General features: G+C 42.3%; 1 long non-coding RNA gene across 2 annotated transcripts in view; it reads right to left on the bottom strand.

Annotated features, from left to right (window-relative positions):
- The window catches only part of LOC117356333, a 167,685-nt gene that overhangs the window by 70,667 nt on the left and 74,259 nt on the right, over positions 1-22,759 (bottom strand). For both annotated transcript variants that reach the window (XR_004538619.1, XR_004538620.1), the window contains exon 2: positions 21,605-21,769. This is a non-coding gene — a long non-coding RNA (uncharacterized LOC117356333). The remainder of the gene's footprint in view (positions 1-21,604; positions 21,770-22,759) is intronic.

The following is a 22,759-nucleotide window of genomic DNA, read 5'->3' as shown; positions in this document are numbered from 1 at the left end:
TCAAAGAACTCTGCATTCTTTTTTAATTAAAAATGGCAACAATGGACTTTCAACGTTTTGCAGGGGGAGGAAGAGAACTTTTCACAATCATTTTTTTCTTTGTCCTGGAAACCTCTCAGTTGAAATGAAGGCCAACCTAAAACCTGGTCGCAAATCAAAGGTTTTACTACTGGGCCTCCTACTGAGAAGGATTTATATGGCAAGAAGGTTAAATCAGTCAATCTTGCTGGCTGAGTGGAATTATTGCCCCATGTAATTTCCACTGATGGGAGACATGAAGACAGGAGGAAAAAAAAAAGGTTTGCACTGGACCTCTGAATAATTGTCCTCCCCAGATCTCCATGAGATTTTGTTACTTATGCAGTGAGCAAAAGCCAATCTGAAAAATACAGTAAATGAAATTCACAAAAACATGAGAATACCTTACTGGGTCAGACCATCAAACCCAGTAGCCCGTTCTCATGGTGGCCAATCCAGGTCACTAGTACGTGGCCAAAACTCAAAGAGTAGCAGTATTCCGACCCAGGGCAAGCAGTGGCTTCCCCCATGTCTTTCTCAATAACAGACTATGGACTTTTCCTCCAGGAAATTGTCCAAACCATTCTTAAAACCAGCTACGCTATCCGCTTTTACCGCAACCAAAGTGAGGAGACAGGATAACATAAGAACATAACATAAGAAGCGCCATCCCCGGATCAGACCTTCGGTCCATCAAGTCCGGTGATCCGCACACGCGGGGGCCCTGTCAGGTGTACACCTGGCGTAATTTTTAGTCATCCATATCCTTCTATGCCTCTCGTAAGGAGATGCGCATCTAGTTTGCTTTTGAATCCTAGGACGGTTGATTCCGCAATAATGTCCTCTGGGAGAGCATTCCAGGTGTCAACCACTCTCTGAGTGAAGCAGAACTTCCTGATATTAGTCCTGAACTTGTCCCCCCTTAGCTTCATTCCGTGTCCGCTTGTCCGTGTCAAATTGGACAATGTAAATAGTTTTTCCTGCTCTATTTTGTTGATTCCTTTCGGTATTTTGAAGGTCTCGATCATATCCCCTCGCAGTCTCCTTTTCTCAAGGGAGAACAATCCCAGTCTCTTAAGTCATTCCTCGTATTCCAAGTTCTCCATACCTTTTATTAGCTTCGTTGCTTGTCTCTGCACCCTCTCCAGCAGTTTTATATCCTTCTTTAGGTTGGGAGACCAATGTTGGACACAGTATTCCAAGTGGGGTCTCACCATTGATCTATAAAGCGGCATTATGACCCTCTCCGATCTACTTGTGATTCCCTTCTTTATCATGCCTATCATGCCTAACATTCTATTTGCTTTCTTTGCCGCTGCCGTGCATTGTGCCGACGGTTTCAGGGTCCTATCTATCAGTACACCCTGGTCCTTTTCTTGTTCGCTCTTACCTAGAGTTGCACCTGATATTCTATACTCGTGTTCCTTATTCTTACTGCCTAAATGCATCACTTTGCATTTCTGCACGTTAAACTTCATCTGCCATTTCTCCGCCCATTTCTCTAACTGACCCAAATCTCTCTGGATGATCCGTGTTAAGGCAGTATTTTGAAACTGAGAAGACATAAGATCATTAGAAGGTCTACTGAGCTTCAGGAAGGCAATGAAAGCTCCACCTCTTCCCCTGACCCTCTATTAGAGTATGCCTATCCAAATTTCCCTAACCTGCTGACAAAGTGCCAGACCGCGAGTCTCTAATGCTATGTGCTTTGTCCCTTGCCAGACCATGCCATGTTTTCTCTCTGAATGTTCTTCCACAACTTGTCATACTGCCATCATCTTTGTCCTAATACAGTAGACTATACTTTACTATGTGCCATATTTACCATACTATGTTTACCATAGTTATCGGATGCAAGGGACCACCTTGGGGTTTAGCGCTCAAGAAAAGGATCTGGGTGTCATTGTAGACAATACGCTGAAGCCTTCCGCCCAATGTGCAGCGATGGCCAAGAAGGCAAACAGGAAGCTAGGAATTATTAGTAAAGGGATGGTTAACAAGACCAAGAATGCCTCTGTATCGCTCAATGGTGTGACCTCACCTAGAGCATTGCGTTCAGTTCAGGTCTCCTTATCTCAAAAAAGGATATAACGGCACTAGAAAAGGTTCAAAGAAGAGCGACCAAGATGATAAAGGGGATGGAACCCCTCTCGTATGAGAAAAGACAAAAAAGGTTAGGGCTCTTCAGCTTGGAAAAGAGACGGCTGAGGGAAGATATGATCGAAGTCTACAAAATCCTAAGTGGAGTAGAACGGGTACAAGTGGATTTTTCACTCCGTCAAAAATGACAAAGACTAGGGGACACTCGATGAAGTTACAGGGAAATACTTTTAAAACAACAGGAGGAAATATGTTTTCACTCAGATAATAGTTAAGCTCTGGAACGCATTGCCAGAGGTTGTGGTAAAAGTAGTTAATACAGCTGGTTTTAAAAAATGTTTGGACAAATTCCTGGAGGAAAAGTCCATAGCCTGTTGTTGCGACAGACATGGGATGATAGCATGGAATGCTGCTACTATTTGGGTTTTTGCCAGATACAGGTGACTTGGATTGGCCTCCATGAAGACAGAATACTGGTCTAGATGGATCATTGGTCTGACCTAGTAAGGTTATTCTTGTTTCTATGCTATAATCTCTCAAACCATGTTTGCCGCTCAATGTTTACTGCACCATGTCTTCCATGCTTTGCATGCTAACCTTACCATTTTTGCAAAAGTTGTGCCTCACTTTGCCAGCCATGCTTGCAATACTTTGACTGCTGTGCTATGCTCTGCCATTCTACGCTCACCACACTATGTCTCACCATACCACGTTTTGTCATTTTAAGTTTTACCATGCTTTGTTAACTATGTTTTTGCCATCTCTGTCAGACAATGGTTGCCTTGCTATTTTCTACCACGGGATGTCTGAGAGTGTTGTGCAGGCGTTATAACTACAGCCTTAGCACCCTGTGATGGTGGGTTCAGGCCTCATTCCCCATTGCCCCAGGTACATTAGATAGATTGTAAGCCCACAGGGACAGACAGGGAAAAATGCTTGAGTAACTGAATAAATTCATGTAAACTGTTCTGAGCTCCCCTGAGAGAACAGTACAGAAAATTGAATAAATAAATAACTTGTAAATTTCATGGTTCCACATCATTCTCTTCTTGGTTGGCCTGAGAACTTTTCAGTAGCTCCTTATACTGTGATGTCATAATGCCTCATTCTACCAATGCCTAAGAGCCAGCCTCACTGGTGATGTCACAATGGTTTCGTTTCCCTATTCTTGTACCCATTTACTAGATGCATTTGCCTCATTGAAATGAAAAGTGTAAAAAAAAAAAAAAGTGATTGTGGGCCCACCGGGACAGACAGGGAAAAATGCTTGAGTACCTGAATAAATTCATGTAAACCGTTCTGAGCTCCCCTCTGCCCTCCAACCCAGCCCGCTGTATCCATGACATCCTGTTTGTCTGGCTTGCCTGTTTAGATTGTAAGCTCTTTAGAGCAGGGACTGTGTTCTTACTCTTTGTGACTCTGTACAGCGCTGCGTGCGTCTGGTAGCGCTATAGAAATAATTCATAGTAGTAGTGTGAAGAGTTTCAGTCTTTGGGAAGCAGAGCTTAGATGGTGACATCATAATGCCTCATTCCACCAATAAGAGCCAACCTCATCAGTGATGTCACAATGGCTTGATTGTCTTGTACTCCTCTCTGCCCTCCAACCCAGCCAGCTGATTAACTGTTCCCCTTAACTGTATCCATGACATCCTGTTTGTCTGTCTTGCCTATTTAGATTGTAAGCTCTTTGGAGCAGGGACTGTCTTCTTTGTGACTCTGTGCAGCGCTTCGTGCATCTAGTAGCGCTATAGAAATAATTCATAGTAGTGGTAGTATAAAAAATTGAATAAATAAATAAATGTGCATAAAGCGCCCTCTACAGAAAATTCTATAAATGGCGCTTAAGTGTGATTCTATAAAAGTTAGGCGCACTTTACAGAATCACACCTAGTGGCGCCTAAAGTGGACTTAAGCATCAATAGGCGTCCTAACCTTTGGCGCACCATATTTACGCCAGGGTTTCCCCCCCCCTCCCCTTTTTACAAAAGTGCGGAAGAGGTTTTAAGCTCCGGCCAACACCCTAAATGATCTGCGCTGCTCTAACAGTCATAGAATTCCTATGAGCGTCAGAGCAGCGCAGATCATTCAGCGCACTGGCCGGTGCTAAAAACCTCCTCCGCGTTTTTCTAAAAGGGGGAGCGGGTAAGTACGCCTAAGTCCAGTTGTGCCTACATGAAAGTTACACCTACAATCTGCCCCCTAACCATGCCTACATTTTGGTAGGTGCCTTGGACTATTACGTGCAATTTACATCAATTACGAGGTGCTAATTTTTAATTATCGGCACAGATTAAGCCTTTTAAATAATTGTTAGGTACCTAGATTAGATCACTATAGGGCTTTTTATCACTACGACTCGATTTTCCTCCGATCCGATTCCGATCCATGCATGCAAATGAGGGGGAACGACATGCAAAGTAGGAAGGATGCGATTCACTAAATGTTTTTCCGGCACATCGACTGGCTGGCCAATCCAAAAACAAGCGACTGATGAGGCCCAGTTGCTTGTGCAAAAACCCTGCTCTCTGCCCCGACTCTCCTGCCCTTCCCCGCAGTGCAAGCCCATGGTTTTAACCTGCCCTTTAAAACCACGGGATGGCAATGTGCTTTTGCAGAATATATTTAAAAAAATTTTTAAAGCCGGCAGAAGCCCTGACAGCAGTGACAGGAGGCTGCTTCTCCCGTCACTACTGTCAGTGCTCTCTCTGACTCAATCAGCGATCTGTGCAGTCTGTTGGGGGGCGTGCCTCCCATCACCCCCATTTGCATGAAGATGGTTGGTGAATCGGTCGGCCTGCCTCCAATCGCCCACGGATCGGAAGGTTAGTGAATCTAGGCCTATGCTGCTAACTTTAGGTCTCAATTATAGAATCAGGACTTTCATGTCTAACTTTGGGCATAGGCACTTATGTCTATGTTTATTAAACCTTTGATGTACCGCTCCGGCATTTTACTGACCTAAGCGGTTTACAATGTAACAATTCAATATACTGTAGAAAGGAACTCCGGGTCCTTGCAGGCTGGAATCCAGTCGGGTTTTCAGGATTTCCCCAGTGACTATGTATTGAAAGCAGTGCATGCAAATAGATCTCATGCATAGTCATTGGGGAAATCCTGAAAACCTGACTGGATTCTGGCCCTCGAGGACTGGAGTTGCCCACCCCTGGGCCCGACCGGTGAGTGATCCGTAGATGGTCTGCGCATGTGCTGGCCCTCCGTGTCCGGCACAGCAGCAAAAAACTTTTTCACGAGCCCGTGGTTTTAACCCGCTTCAAACCTGCGGGTTAAAACAACGGGCTTGCAGCGCAGGGAAGGGCAGGAGCGTCGGAGCGGCAGGAGAGATTCAGGGCAAGGGCAGGATTTTTACACAAGTGGCTGGTCCTGAGCAGTCGCTTGTTTTTGGATCGGCCAGCCCAGTCGGTGTGCCTGCTTTTTGTTAGTGAATCGCGGCCCTTCCGACTTTGCATGCCGTGTCCCCTCATTTGCATGCGCGGATCGGAGGATGATCGGAACGGAGGTTAGTGAATCGGGTCGTAGGGAAATCGGGTCGCAAAGGGGTCGCAAACGGATTGGCACACGATCGGTTTGCTTAGTGAATCTAGCCCTAAGCCTTGATATTAGAAGTCTGCATAGATGACAAGCCATAGGAGAGAAAGAGATTTGCCAAAGCCAAGTAAGAACACCGGCGCCCTCTAATGGCAGTTAGGAGCACAAATGCAGGTATTCTATAACACTGTCATACAGTTTGGAAACCTCCCCGACCGGCTCAAGCCCCTCCCATGGCCACACGTCTTTGGAGTTGCATGTTATGAGATTTAGATTATAGAACAAGGTGTAGGGGGAGATCTGTGGGTAATTACTGCCAATTAAGTGCTTGTTAACGCCCAATAACATTATGTAACGCGATTATTGTTCCTAGGCAGTATTTCCTAAATGCTCATGCCTAAAAAGTATATAAAATGTCTATTTCCACAGCACTTTGCTTTTGCGACCAGGTTAGTCAAATTTTGCAATTTACCTATTTTAAAATGTGAAACCTTCACATTTTCATCTTTTCATTCTTATAAAGTCCTAAAAAGCAACATATGAATCACAACATGTATTTGTATTGAAGTTATGCAAAGATGACCACAGAAGATTTAGAAGTACATACTGTTTCGAGATTTGTAATTATATTGTAAGTCATTTTCACAAATCAGCCCCCAGATATAGTTTCCCATCATGTTCTCATTATATTGTCCTTGGTAGAGGTGTTCGAAGTCCAGTATAGTCTGGTGGAAGCACTCGCCTTGCTCCTCTGACTATGCTCCCATGTTCTCCTTGAATGTCTCAAGATGAGCATCAAGGCCATGGATTTTGAGAGACATCCTACAGCCCATTTTACCGTAATTCTTCACCAGATTCTCAACCAACTCTACGTACTGTAGTTTTGAGCCTTTTGATTGATCAGAAAGCCCTGAACCACTGCAACAAAGCTGTTTCAAGCCGCTTTCTCCTTCCTAGTTAGCTTCTTGAGAAATTCCTTGCACTCCAGCCAGTTTTGAACTTTGCCTCAGACAGATTAGGGAAGATGTCTTGAAGCTACTTGAAGGTTGCCATCTCCTTACCTAGAGCTCTGACAAATTGTTTCATTAGGCCCAATTTGATGTGCAGTGGTGACATCAGCACCTTCCGGGGATCCACCAGTGGTTTCCATTTGATGTTGTTTCTCCCCACAGAGAACTCTGTCCGCTGTGGCCAGTCCTGCCTTTGGTAATATGCCTTTGTGTCCCTGCTATCCCAAAGGCAGAGATAGCTGGGAAACTTGGTAAAACTGCCTTGGAGGCCCATTAGGAATGCCACAATTTTGAAGTCTCCGATGACCTCCTAGCCATATTCATCATACTTCAAGGTGCCTACTAAGGTCTAGATGCTGTTGCAATCCTTTTTGGTGAACTGATTGAGCCAGAGGAAGAGATGGGTAGCATGGCTTTGATTCTCCTGGATGAGCTGTCAATGAAGAGACACCACTCTTTCGGGTTGCAGATGATTTCAGTTGCCTCAAACAAACTGGTTACATTGTGGCAGAAGCAGAGCCCATCTTGATGGGTGAAGAAGGTGGGAAAAACTTGGTGATGTTTTCTCTGATCTCTGACTTGCAGACTTTCATCCAAGTTACACTGTTTGAGCCTAGATGTCAAAAGCTCAGCACTGGACTTGGTGAGATCAAGATCTCTGAGCAACTTGTTAAGGTCTTTTTGGTTTTGATAGTATGGGTTTCTCTCATCAGCTGCACCACTGATATTGCAAGCTGGTTCTACAATGTCTCCCTCACTCTCTTGACTTGCTGTTCTCTTCTGAAGACAGCTGCTCTCTCTCTCTCTCGGGGGGGGGGGGGGGGGGGGGGGAGGGGGGGGGAGAGTGGGTATGAGGAGCCCAGGGCAATGTGGACCTGGGGTGAAGGATGAAGGAATGTCCAGATATGTGATTGCAGATTCATGCTTGCCAGTTTGACATTTGGAAAGGTCTACCATGTAGAAGTAGCAGTTGCTGAAGTAGTCAGTGGGTTCCTACCAAATTCTTGGGATAGCAAACTTCATGGCTCTCTTTTCCCCTCTGTACCATCCACTAGAACAACAAAATGAAACGACGCCTTAATAAAAGGGCCCCCTAAGTTAACTCAGCTTGGAATCAATCTGGAATGATCTGCAAAAAATGGTAAATTTCAAAATATCTGGACCCTATATATTACCTCTTAATGGCCAACCCCTAACCTATGAGGTTTGGGATGGGTCAGGGATGGAGAGTAGACCACTAACAGGCTAGGAAAGTGTATAAAAGTAGTACAGAAAAAAAGTTGCCCTAAACTTATGCAGCAATTTCAACCGGGCACTGTTCTGAATATCGCCTGGTGCCTGGTTAAACTCAAAGGATGTCTGGCATCAAAATCTTCTCATTTCAAGCCCCACCCACCCACCCACCCACTAACCATGTACAGTTCATTTTCACTAGTCAATATGTTGACTGGCTTGCACTTCTGTAGCAGTGGTGTTCGGTGCGCTCTGGGAACATACGTAGAATTTAGCCAGACAATGCTGAATATTACACTGTCTAGCTAAACTTCGCTGGACAAGTCTAGTTGCTGGCAGAAGCTGTCAATGTTAACTGGGTATCTAGATAAAGTCAATGGATAAAAGTATCCAGTTCACTTTCCAGCAGACCACACTACCTGATCACTGGCCCCAGAGAGTCTATATGAGGCTTCTGGAGCTTCTTTTATTACTGATTAGATCACCTCTACAGTACGGATGAGCAAGCTCTACCATGCTTTAGCATCTTTCTTGACCTGCACGATGTCATCTGTCTTGTACACGTGGCCATGTTAACTGCACGTTGATTGCTTTTTATTTAAAATGCAGTCGATCGCCTAAAGCATATGACAAAGATTTCATAAACATTCTGATTAATTGGAGTGCTTACATATCTGATATGCCAGGCTGGTCCTGTTTAACATCAGCAAACAAAATGCTGCACATTGTCAGGCAACAAGCAATGAACAAGCCACATGCACATCTGTTATCATGTGTTGTATATGTTCAGATTGGCTCTGTTGTAAGCTGTCTAGGAATGACAGGAAATGAAACTGGAGATAAGCCATGGGGGCACCTTTTTTTTATTTTTTTTTTTCAAAATCCCTGATTTAAATTGTCATCTTTGGTATGCAGGCTGATTATCGTGATGAAGAACTTTATGTTTGGATTCACTGAAGTTTAGTAACCCCCCTCCCCATTTTACAAAACCATAGCGCAGTTTTTACCACCGGATGTTGCGGTAACGCTTTAGGGTTCCCATAATCCTCATCTAAACCTTACCCTAACACTAGATTCCAAGTGAAACCCTCAAAAAAGAAGGTTTCTTTGTAATCCTCAAAAAGACAAAATTGGAGTGCGATTGATGGTGCGCCATTGTCCTGCGCGTACTTGTCGGTGCGCGCATTTGACGGGGCACAATTGTCCTGCGTACATTTGTTGGGTCACGTACAAAACCGTAGCATGGTTCTTAGCACCAGCCGTGGCGGTAACAGCTCCGGCGCGCTTAAGAATTCTATGAGTGTTGGAACTGTTACCGCCATGGCTGACGCTACAAAAACACGCTATGGTTTTGTAAAAGGAGGGAGGGAAAGATTTCTGTCCCAAACACATTTTGGGAAACGATATCCCTGAAGCAGATTTGGAAGAAACGATGACCATATCAGATACAGAGTCAATTTAACTATATGATTAGGGGTTTTTTGTTTAAATGTTTTCCATTGTAATTTTAAATAAACATTTAAATATTACCATTGCATAAGGAGATTTTTAAAGAATTCATGATGGCCATGTGAGGCTATGGTGCTGGGCGGTTGCTGAACAGCTCGGCCTTCTCCCTTGCTGGCTCAAACCCGATCCCTAATTGCTTCAAATGTTCAGAAGAGTTATATTTTTCTGAGAACAACTTTACAAAGACGGCTACCAGTGACAAATTGGTGTAGACGGAGCTTTCATGAAGGCAAAATCACTCAGAAAAGACAAAGACAAACTTCGTGGAGGAGAAAGTAAGATGGCAGAGGCTGGAGTCATGTGGACTGCTGCAGAAATAATGGCTGAAATAAACAAGTACCGTGGAGGGCTCATTGGACCGCAAAGTAAAACCTATTTTAGAAAAACTGACGGAGGTGGGAGATCATGTGGCTGACTTAAATCGAGATGTGGTGGCGATTGGTAATCATATTGATTTACTGGATACAGGCGTGGGTCAGCTCAGATTGGAGAATTAGCAGTTAAGTGATATGTGTAAACAACTGGAAGAAAAGGTTGATGAAATAGAGAACTGAAGTCGGAGGAATAATTTAAGACTGATAGGATTGCCAGACACAATACTGGATAAGGACTTGCGATGTTTAATTGAATCCTGGCTTAAAACTCAATTGGATTTTCCAAGTGATGCTGGCCCTTTGAGACTAGAGAGGGTTCACCGCTTGGGGTTTTGATGAGATTTTAATCAACGGTCACGTGTTGTTCTAATAAGACTTTTAAATTATTCTCATAAAGAATGGATTTTGAGAGCACTCTGCTCTGGGAAAAAGTTGGATTACCAATCACAAAACATTTTGAGCTCCTTTAACTAAGCTGCGCTAGCGTTTGTAGCATGCGCTAACCCCCATGCTATGCGGAAAATGCTAACACCAGCTCTATGTAGGCGTTAGCGTGTAGCATGTGCAGCAATGTAACACACGCTAAAACTGCTAGCGCAGTTTAGTAAAAGGAGCCCTTTGTGTTTTCAGGCCTATTCAAACATCATGGTGGCTAAACAGAAAACATTTGTAAATGCCATGTTTTAACTAAGGTGCCATTTGCATAATTATATCCAGCGAAGCTCCGTTTGAATCATCAGGGCAAACAACATTATTTTTTTACTTTTTCTGATGCGCTTCAATTTATTTCATCTCACAATATCTTGCCTGAAAAGATGTCCCAGAGAACTGAGGGTTTATTCTTAGAATAACATATGATTTGAGGTCTTTGGAAGGCAGTTGGATTGATAAATTGAAGTCAATGGAAGGCAGTTGCAACGATGTTCATTTGGATTTAATGATAGTTGGAATTCTGATACGTTTAATTTAACATTTCATTAGAAGAGGAATCTCAGACATTTGAAGGCTGATTTATTATAATTAATATATGGGTAATTGGATCGTTAAATTGAAGTCAGTGAAAGGCAGTTACAATGATGATAATTTGAATTTAATGACAGTTGGAATACTGATACGTGTATTTTAACATTTAATTTGAAGAGTCCCAGACATCTGAAGGCTGATTTATTAAATTAACATACGAGACTATGGGCTCCTTTTATTAAGCCGCGCTAGCGGGGTTAACGCGCGTGACTTTTCATCATGTGTTAACCCCCGTGCTGGCCTAAAAACTACCGCCTGCTCAAGAGGAGGCGGTAGCGGCTAGAGCGGCCGGCTGTTTAGCGTGCGGTATTGCGTGCCTTTGTAAAAAGAGCCCTATACATAATTCATTTATGATTTATTTATATTTTAGACAATAGGATTATTTTGCTTTTAGAAAGTTTATATCTTTTACTTTTAATTATTAGAATACAGTGTTCCCATGGAAGTATGAACTGCTTTGGGATGTATGAATGAATGTGCATAGAGTTTTTGAGGGTATTATGTGTGTATGCTATGGTAATGAATTAGAATTAAAATTCTGAAATCCTCAAACCAATTTTAGGTGTCTGAAGGTATATATGAGGATTTTACTTGATATATGAGTGCTTATATGGGTGTGGATGTATTCTTATAATATTTAATATTATTAATAACAAAAAGTTTTTATTTCCAATGAATTAATATATTGTTGTGATAATTAATATATTGTTGTGTGGGAGTGTGTGGTGCAGTGGTTAAAGCTACAACCTCAGCACCCCGAGGTTGTGAGTTCAAACCTATGCTGCTCCTTGTGACCCTGGGCAAGTCACTTAATCCCCCCATTATCCCAGGCACATTAGATAGATTATGAGCCCACCGGGACAGACAGGGAAAAATGCTGGAATAAATTCATGTAAACTGTTCTGAGCTTCCTTGGGAGAACAGTATAGAAAACTAAATAAATAATAACTTTTCATTTGTTTTACTTGATACCATCAAATTATAAGACCTACGGAACTAAGGGATATTAATTAATTGTTATGAAATGAAATTACTGATAACAATTTGTATGTAGGTAGGTATAATATTGGGAATGGTTTTAAAGGGGGATTTTAGTTTTTGGAGAATATATAATTAATATGGGGAACCAATGAAATGTTGCGTAACTAGGAGCTCCTTTTATCAAGGTGCGCTACGCGTCGGACATTTCATCACGCGCTAACCCTCGCGGCAGCCTAAAATCCTAGCGCCTCATCAATGGAGGCGTTAGGTACTAGCGCGGCAGGTGGTTTAATGCGTGGTATTCCGCGCGTTAAACTACTACCGCGCCTTTGTAAAAGGACCCCTAGGTAGAATTGAAGGAATTGGTATTTACTTATAACAAAATGTAATCATGTGACTATGGGACTAAAGTTAGTATGTTTGATGAAGAATTGTTTATATAAATTTTATGAAGATCTATGCTGTTCATATTGCTTTTGCATACTATGGGCTCCATTTACGAAGCTACGCTTGCGGTTTTAGCGCACGCACCGGATTAGCGCACTAGCCAAAAATCTACCGCCTGCTCAAAAGAAGGCTGTAGTGGCTAGCGCACATGGCAATTTAGCGTGCGCTATTACGCGCATTAAGGCCCTAGTGCGGCTTTGTAAAAGGAGCCTTATGTATTGGTTAAAATTCTTATTTTAATTTTAAGAATAGAAATATGTTTAACTGCATTTTGGGTAAATAGAAAGGAAATAGTGTTTAAGGTAGTATGGTACATAAATTTTCCCTAATTTTATAAAAGTAATACCTGTGTTTTACAATTTTCAATTTTGAGGTTTTACTATACTTCCCTTGAATATTTAGCTAATTCTTCCAAATTATAAAGGAAGATTATTACCTTTTGTTATAATATTGTTTAAGGTTACAATTATTAATTTAAAATCAAATTTTATTAGTGTAAGAAATCGAATGTAAATTCTTGAGGTTTTGTGATGTTTAATTTGTTGGTCTTAGTTGTCAGTTACTATTCATTATGGAGATCGGGTTTGAGGAGAGAGGGAGGGGACATAGAGATGACCCTGGACAATATGTTTGTCTTCGGTCAAGGGTTGGGAGGTTATGGGTTGAAATGTTTAAGGGGATGGGGGGGTTGGGTTCCGATGGAAGGGGGGATGGGGGTATAGGTTTTGGATAGGATGGGGAATATGGTGGGGAGGATGGGGATGGAAGGTGACAAAATACCCTGTTATACAGTTTGGCAACTGGTTTGGGATACATTTGAAGATATGTTTATTAGTTTTTGATGGGGACTGGTGACTGGGACGGTTCCCATTATTTGGTTGGTTTTCATTAATGCTCTATGGGCTCCTCTTACGAAGCTGCGTTAGTGGTTTAACATGCGTAATAGCGTGCACTAATTTGCCAGCCACGCTAGCTGCTACCGCCTCCTGTTGAGCAGGCGTTAGTTTTTTGGCTAGCGTGGGGGTTAGTGCGCGCTAAAAATGTGCATGCACTAAAAACCCTAGCACGGCTTCGTAAAAGTAGCCTTATGTGTTTTTTCTTTTGGTTATGTGAATAAATGGCTTTAAAATTCATTACTTGGAATGGGGGGGGAGGGGATTTCCTCTCCAATAAAAAGGAAAAAATACTGCAGTTTTAATAGGCATAAAGCTTCTGTAGGTTTTTTTTACAGGACACTCATTTGATAGCACAAGAGCATTCTAAACTTCTTGCTTAGTGGGTTGGTGATTATATTGAGGCCCTGGCTCTTCAGAGAAAGGCGGGGTTATTATCCTTTTTCATTAAAACTTAGGACTCCTTTTACTAAGCTGTGTTAGGGCATTAACGCGCGGAATAGCACACACTACAATGCCCCACATGCTAGATGCTAACACCAGCATTGAGTTGGCATTAGTTCTAGCCGCGTAGCGCGAGGTTAACATGCACTAATCTGCTGTGTACGCTAAAAACACTAGTGCACCTTAGTAAAAGGAGCCCTTAGTTGTTGAAAAGACATGTTCATATTGATCCTGGGATCGATATATTGTGGCAAAGGTTAAGATTAATGGGGTGGATTTATTACTTTGCAATTTATAGGCTCCTAATTCTTATGATAAAAAGTTCTTCACTACAATTTTAAATTATTTAATTCAACAAGATTCTTGTCCTTTGATAATAGGAGGTGATTTTAATAGGGTGGCAGATGCAGAGATAGACAAATCGGTGCTTCGGGCGACGGAGAGACTAGATGTCACGAAAGGGATTCCTTTGTTTTGTGATTCTTTAAATTTATTGGATATCTGGAGGGTGATGCATCCTTTAGATAGGGATTATACTCATTGTTCTAGGGCTCACAATACTCATTCCAGGATTGATTATCTCCTCTGCTCTGATATATCGTTTCCAAAAGTTCAAGAGGCTGGTATAGGACCTACAGAGATATCAGATCATGCCTTTGCTTGGGTTACATTAACCCTGTTTTCTGAAATACCATTACTAGGGTTACCAGATTTTTACTTTAGTAAAATCTGGACTGCTAAACCTGCCCCCAGGCCCACCCAGGTCCACCCATCCCTGCCCCATTATGCCCCGGCCCCACCCTCAACCCCACCCTAGCCCCCCTCCCACTGCCTGCTCTCATCGAGCAGGAGGGCATCCACACATGCGCACATGCAACGCGATGATGTCACAAGCACACACGTGTGCGGATGTCATTCTGCTTGACACGATTTTGAGGAAGGACGTGTCCGGAGAAATCCAGATATCTGTTAACTGTAACCATTACTGAAGCTCATGTATCGTAACGCCGTTATAGAAACTAATCTAAACTGCTCTGAATTGACTACCCAGTCATTAATAGCAGTAAGCAATATAGATGCTAGCTTCAGCCATAAGGGCCATTGGGGTGGTAGATAGGTGGGTATAGTAGGATTTGAGGGAGTTTTGGGGTGGGGATACTAGGCTAGATAGACCAATGGTCTGACCCAGAAAGGCTATTCTTATGTTCTCATCATAATTATAAGGGGGTTATGGTGAAATGTGTACCTGGCACCCTTTCTGTGACGATCACAGGTACCCCACTACTCTGTTGCTATGTCTGTGTGGCCCCCTACCACGTCCAAATGGGCTTATTTTGGACATTTCGATTTTCAAAAAAAAAAAAAAAAAAGATAATAGCAATAGTAATAATAAAAATTTCTTAAAATGCCCCTGTTGTATGGCTATTACCCGTTCCATTTTAAAGATTTGGCATAACAAATTCCACCAAAAATTATAATTCAGTTGCAAACCATTGGACCCCTGAGGAAGGCGTGTTCGCCGAAACACGGACCGTGTAGGATCCAGTCGAATTTTTATCACTGTATTTTTTTATTATTGTACTTTTTTAATTGAATTTTCATGGTTTTATATGTCAGTGTTTAATAAATTATCTCCAGAACATCTGTATCCACAGTTTTTGTTTTTGTTCTCATTCCCAAGTTTTCCAGGTTATTCCTTACTTGACCCCAATTCTCCAGACTCTCCATCTCTGTCTTAATCATCACTGCAGGTTCATTCTCCTCTTTTCCTTCCCCCTACCCAAAATTCTCTCTCCTATTTCAAATTCCTTTCTCCTTTTCATCCACTCTCTTCCTATCAACTCATCCCTCACACTATCTCTACCAGAACTCAACCATTCATCTTTCTGTCCTCCCAAGTCACCTTCACGTGCTCATCCTCCACTCAACTCAATCAATCAACCCTTCTCTCTACCCCCTCCCATGCTCAGCTATGCCTGACTTAACCATTCATCCCAGATGTCTCTCTTCCCCTCAAGGATGACACTCTCCATCTATCCCCAGGCTCAACCCATCATCCTCTCTGCATTCCTGGCCAGTCCCTTTAAAACAATCTATTCTGCCCCATGAGGGTCTGTAAGGGGACAGCTGCAGTAAACATTGGTGTAGGCAGGAGGGAAAGCAGAAGGAAAAATAGACCGGCAAAGCTGATGGAAAAATCAAGATGCAGAGTGAGGGAGGGTGAACCCAGGATGGTAGCAAAGATGTAGTGCCAGAATAAAGGAGAAGTGGAGATCTTGTGGTAGGGTAAGGGAGAACAGACATAAGTTTGTGGCAGTAGCGTAAGAGAAAGGAAAACAGATTTGATCTCTCCATGAAGATTGCAGTAAGGTCTGTGCCCTTCTCCTCCACTGCCAGCTCCGGGTTCCATCCCTTCTGCCTTGCTGCGCCATATGCCTGAAGCAGACCGCCTGGGTCGTTGCGTCGGGCTCCGTCTCTGGTAGTGTTCGGGTCCAGGCCGGAGGCTCACTTTTCTGAGGATGCTTTTGGCTCCTGGCTCGCCATGGGATGCCATAGTCCATCTTACCATTCTCTCTGTGAGAAGCTCTCCAATCCCTATATGTCCTGTTTGTTTGTTTAAATTAGACTGTGAGCTCTTCAGAGACAGATGGGTCTCGGGGTAGATGTCTAACGATGTGCAACCCATCTGGCAGCAGGAGATGGGCAGTGCTGGAGGCAGAGGGTCATGTTTGATGCGACAACAATGATGATATTGAATGTATACTGTGCAGAAAGAAAGGCCCAGTAACCTACTTTTGTCTTCTACCACGAAAACTTGATGATGTTCAGCCAAGTCGCTCAGACTCGAACACAAGTTGATGGCATCTAACACACGCACTCCTCCCCCTCCCTCAACACTCGCTCGCCTTCACTTCCCCCCCAATGTACCTCTAGCTCTTCGTTGGCGCAAGCAGCAACTCCAACCTGCTGCTCATGCCAGCATTGGCTCTCCCTCTGATGTCACTTCCGGGACCTAGGAAGTGACATCAGAGGGAGAGCCAGCATAGGCAGTAGGCTGGAGCTGCTGCTTGCACTGGCAATGAGCTAGGGATACGATGGGGGTGGGTGGAAGTGGCATGTGCATGGCAGGGGTGGTAGGGAAGGAGCAGTGGGGCAGAGAAGTGGGTGGGGGAGAGGCGCTTCTCACCCTTGCTACGCCACTGGTGGGTAAGTAGGTGAAATCTCCTCCGCAGGGATTTGGGGGAGGTGAAGGAACAAATGACTGGAATTTGTTTCGGACTCACAAAGACAGAAACTTAATTATTGCAATTGAATTTGAGCAAATCAGCTGGTAACCAGCCAACCCCTGTACCCAGAGTAGAGGGATCTGCACGGGGGTTAGACATACAAATTGCTGACTTTCACTGATATGGCAGACTCTAAAAGCCTAACCAAAAAGCTTTAGCGTAATATTATTTCTGTTTGCAAATGACAGTGGTATGGGATTTGTATCCGTCAGTGAAAGTCAGCATCTGCACGTCCCTTCGCCAGACACATCTCTCTCTTCTGCTCATTGCTCCTATCCAATGGCAGGAATTTAGCTTCTGTCTTTGCCTGACTCAAGTATATGCCAGCTACAGAATAATCTGCTCCTTCACCTCCCCAAAATCCCTGTGGAGGAGATTTCACTTACTTACCCACCATTACATCTCTAAGAATCCTTCTACCTCAGCAGTTCTCAGACTGTGAGCCATGACCCCAAATGAGGTCAAAAAGACCTCATTTGGGGTCGTGAGCATGTCTGCAGAGGAAAAAATAAATAGGATGAACATACAGCCAGCACCGTGAGTGTATTTCTATAAAGGGCCATCTATATTTAGGCACCAAGAAAGTGTCTACTTGGAGTCTACTCTATAAGGGAAAGCAGGTACCTATGTTTCTATATCAAATACGAAGATAGCAGCATCTGTAAATACACTAAACTAAAACTTAGTTTTATAGACCGAGTCGTCAACCAAGAGGAGCTCGACTCGGTTTACAATAATGTAAAACATAATACATAAATTTGACAAGAAAAAGTAGACTGAAATAGTTAATTTCCAAAATGTTTAGCAAACAAAAAAGTTTTCAGAACTTTCCGGAATACAACAAAAGAACCTAAACTTCTTAATGTAAGTGGTAAAGCATTCCAGAATTCGGTTAATTTAAAAGCAAAAGAATAACTAAGGACTCCTTTTACTAAGGTGTGCTAGCGTTTTTAGCGCACGCAGGATTTTAATGCACGCTAAACCTGCGCTACGCTTCTAGAACTAACACCAGCTCAATGCTGGCGTTAAGGTCTAGCGCGTGCGCTATTCCGTGCATTAATAATAATAATAATAATAACAGCTTATATACCGCAATACCGTGAAGTTCTATGCGGTTTACAAAGACTAAGCAAAGGTACAAATTGATTGACTGACTTTAAGAGGGGAGGAAGAAAGGGTTAATAGGACAGGAAATCCATTTTTGAGGAGAGAGTGATCAATAGAACAAGTTAATCGCTATAGAGGGGAGAGAGAAGAGAGGCCCTAACGCACCTTTGTAAAAGGAGCCCTAAATCTCTTAAAGGTTCTATTTATACCACTGAGAGAGGGAAATTTTTGAGAACTTCTGGCAAGATGAGATCTATGAACATTCCAGTCTAAAAGAATCAAAGTGGCGAAAATGCTAAATAGGATCTTAAATGCAATACAAATGCACTTAAATTGATATACCTATTTTTTGTTTCCATATCTTGAAAAATTAAAAACAACACCTTGATGGAACGAAGAGCTATCGTGAACTCTAAAAAGGGAGAGCGGTTTATAATTTTTTGGGAACGTTTCTGGAATACCTTAACATCTGAAGATAATAATGCCCTTGAAGATAATAATGTAGATTGCTGAACATGTAAAGCCTTTTGGGGTGACCTTCAGCTATATCTATGTTCTGTTTCTTTTCTGGGGTTTTGTACCGTCTCTGTCGGGGAGGGGGGAGGGGTGGTTTGTAAGCTTCAGTTGAACTTCTGGTTGATAAACGGTTCTTTATGATTCCATGTCAGTTCAGCTTTCTGTGTTCTGCGGTCTATTGTCCCTCTCGTACTGATACGTGAAGCTGTTTGTCACATGCTGTTTTGGAACAAAATAAAGATATAATTAAAAAAAAAACAAAAAAAACCCAAAACAGATTTGTAGACATCCAATGGTGCAATAAGGAGTTTTTTCACCAGGAGGACTGATCGGGCAGCCTCCTTTACTCATTGGCTCCATAGGGTTCCTCAGGTGGCCTGCTATGAAATACAACAGACCATCGTTGCAATGTGGGGCTTTGGAAAGCGGCCTTGTTATTGTGTCCTGGAGTTCAGTTGGCACAGCTGGACAACCCTTCTTGAATATACCTTTTTTTTCTTTCTTTCTTTCTTCCTTTCTGTTTTTTATGTCTCTGGGGCCTACGGGGAGGCTCCCTAGAGAGGGGTGAGTGCCTGAGTGTGTGTGGTGGTGTGTATGTGGTGCGCATGCTGAGACTTGGATGGTGTGATTGTGGTTCGAGAACATGAATTACGATTGGAGGGGTTCCTATGGTATTATAACGTAAATGGGACTGTTCCTTTAAGAGTTCCAGGAAATGATGTCAGTACACTCCCAGGTGGTTCAAATAGAGGTGTCGCCATTTTGAGCTCCTTCTGGAAAGAGCTGATGGAATAGCACAGTGTAGTAAGTACTGAAGATTCTCTATCTTTGTCTGGTTTTGTTTTAGACAAGACTAATAAGTGAATATGGTTTTTCTTAGGTAAAAAATTGGTGGAATGCCCTGAATTTGGCCCTGACGCAGCGGTTTTTTTGATAGATCCGCGAAACGCTGGCCGCGTCGGCATTTGTGGGAGGCATCCGTACCACTGTGTGAAGCTAAGTTACAATTACAGCACTGTTTTCAGTGAATATAGAGTTGTGCATGAAAATTTATATAAAAAAGAAAATCCATAAAAATGCTTTAGACTATAAGCTAAGTTTTAAATAACACAAAGTTAGTAATTTATTATGATAGAATAAAGATTTAAGCATTCTAGAAATTAAGTTAAATAAGCGGGTTTTTGCTGGCCGATGACTGGAGCAAGGAGCGTGACAACTACGCTGATCAATTTGATCAATTCTATGACTGTGCGTAGGCTCCATTTCTGAGGCCTTTTCCCGTTGAAATTGAAATTAAAGCTAAAAAGTGAGTGCACGTCTCTGAATAAGTGATAGAGGAACTTTTTCTAGTATATTATGGGGTTCCTATGGTACCCAAATGAACAAAAAATTGCAGATTGTGACTGGAATGTATAAAGATACCCCATTCATTTTTCTGGATACTGCCGGTTTGACTTTCCCATACTGTTTTGTACTTATTGTGCACCTTTCGTCCTTGTACTGTCGGATACCTGTACACTCTGTGTTGCAATCGCTAATAAACATATTTTAAAAAAAAAAAAAAGAAAGAATTGTAGACATTATAAACATAAATACGGAGGGGTTACATTACTAAAATAAAAGGATGGTAGGGAAGGAAACAGCAAAAGGCTAAGGGCTCCTTTTACGAAGCCGCGTTAGCAGTTTAACGCACGTAATAGCGCGTGCTACACTGCCGGACGCGCTAGCCGCCACCGCCTCCTCTTGAGCAGGCGGCGGTTTTTTCGGCCGTGAAGTAGCTCCTGTTGTTTGTATCTCTCGACCCGGAAGAAAGTTTCTCTGTGTGAAACATGCATGTCGGGAGGGGTGAAGATTGAAGAGTATCACTATAAGCTACAGCTAAGCGATGTGTTGTTGGTTTTAAAATGACCTTAAATATAAAAAATAAAAATTAAATAAATTATGAATAAATAAAATTGGACTGACGAAGAGCATTATTGCCTGGGGTATGTACCCTATAGGTAGTCTGAAGGTCCATACAAGAGTGTATAAGTTGCACCACAATACTTTCATGCAACTTGGATTTACTTATTAGTACTATCTGAGCCTAAACAATCGAGACAATCATATCCTGTTTGAGGACCTCAAAGATACAACTGAGGCATTTGTTTTGCTTTGAATGGCTCACATAAGAGTTGCCATAATGGGACAGACCGAAGGTCCATCAAGCCCAGTATCCTGTCTCCAACAGTGGTCAACCCAGGTCCCAAATACCTAGCTAGATCCCAAGTAGTAAAACGGATTTTATGCTGCTTATCCTAGGAATAAGCAGTGGATTTCCAAAAGCCATCTCAATAATGGCCTATGGACTGATTTGCCTCTTTGCAGATAATATCAAAATCTGCAATGAAAAGCAGACCCCCCCGAATAGTGTGAGTAGCATAGCGCTAAGATCCACACCCAAACTTTAGACGTGAGGATTTACAGGAACCTGGTGTAAGTCTTCATATGTAAATTAGGGGTGGATCTTCTATAATAGCACTCACATCTTTAGTGAACATCCTTGACCCACTCCTGCTCCTCCCATCACCACACCCCCTTTTGAATTGCTCGCTCAAAGATTTATGTATACATTTTTGTAGAGTGTCTAATAATTCAGATTTCGAACACTTCTTTTGTGGTCCATCACAGAGGAAGCACTTGAAATCTGTATTTGTGAACACTTCCATGATTCTGCTTGAAGCGAAATATGAATTCATGACTAATGTCTCCTGAGATTCTAATTTATCAATATCCTGTTTGGAAGATGAGAAGATACGTTTTCTATGTTTATAAAAAGTTATCATGCTTGCTACATGTTATATATATACTTGACCTAATTATGAATTTGTTGCTGATCCTTAAGGAATTATTAGTGTAAAACATATCTCGAGGGCTATACCTCTGAAGGTCACTGGAATACCATTATTGAGTGACTTGAAGTTTGCATGGAGAAGAGATTATTCTAAACATTTACACACATGGCGGGGTATATACTGTAAATTTTAGTGCCTATGATATAGAATTGCCCCCATAGTGGGTTGCCTATTAATGACCTCCACTATGCCTAGGTTATTTCATTGAGACAGAACTTACTTCCTTTAAGCATTCCTCCCAAATCTCTAGGGCGAGAATAGCTGGGAAAAGTAACAGGAGTCTTATGTTCCTTGTAGCCCCAGCTTGATCCCAAGATGGCTGCCACAGTTCGCTCTTCCAGGTCTGTGAAAATAGACTTCAAAACCTCTTGCTCCTCCATGGTATCTGTAAAAGGTTGCAGGTCCACATTGGATTAATATGACCTTCTAGATGACTATGACCCCCCCTCCTTAAAGTATTTAGAAATCCATTTAGAATGGCTATAAGTTTCTTCATCCTCTTTGTGTTTCACGAGAAACAACACAGTTTGTGAGCTCCAGCAAAAGCTAATGCCAGTCACCCCGTGAAAGCTCTCCTCATGATTTCACTATGCATACAAATTTCAGAGAAGCCATCAAATGCTGCAGTTTGTGAGATGTGATTTTTTTTGACAGCCTCACTTCCTTTCACCACTGCAGCCTGTCTTCGGACAATCTGGGCATCGTGACCTTAGTGTCAATTTCAATTCCTAAGAAGCATTAGTAATATTCACCGGCTTTATCCTAGTAGCATAAGCATGTCCTCTGGACTAGTCTATTACTGGCTGAGTTAGCTCCCTTCAAATTTCATTTCCTACCCATGATCCTCTACTCAGTGGCGTACCTAGCATATGTAACCAACTCTTTCAATTGGAGACTAATGTGGTCATAAGATGTTATAGTGGTGAAATTTTTGCAGAAACAATGAGAAACCAGTAACAGCTCTAAATTGCTCTAAAAGAAGGAAAAAACCTCAGAAAAGGCCCTCCCACCGCCACAAAGGTGGATATAAGGTGGTTAAGCGATAACCTCATAGGCAAAACCTTCAATCAGAAGTGAGCAATTGAGTAAAAAACTGTGCTTCACATATACAAAATCATTGATAGAGGAAAAAACCACTTATCTTGAGGCTGCCTCAAGATAAGTGGTTTTTTCCTCTATCAATGATTTTGTATATGTGAAGCACAGTTTTTTACTCAATTGCTCACTTCTGATTGAAGGTTTTGCCTATGAGGTTATCGCTTAACCACCTTATATCCACCTTTGTGGCGGTGGGAGGGCCTTTTCTGAGGTTTTTTCCTTCTTTTAGAGCAATTTAGAGCTGTTACTGGTTTCTCATTGTTTCTGCAAAAATTTC

The sequence above is a fragment of the Geotrypetes seraphini genome, chromosome 3 (genome assembly GCF_902459505.1).
Source record: "Geotrypetes seraphini chromosome 3, aGeoSer1.1, whole genome shotgun sequence".
Lineage (NCBI taxonomy): Eukaryota > Metazoa > Chordata > Amphibia > Gymnophiona > Dermophiidae > Geotrypetes > Geotrypetes seraphini.
The sequence above is the reverse complement of the archived record's forward strand: the minus strand, read 5'-3'. Positions and strand labels throughout refer to the sequence as shown.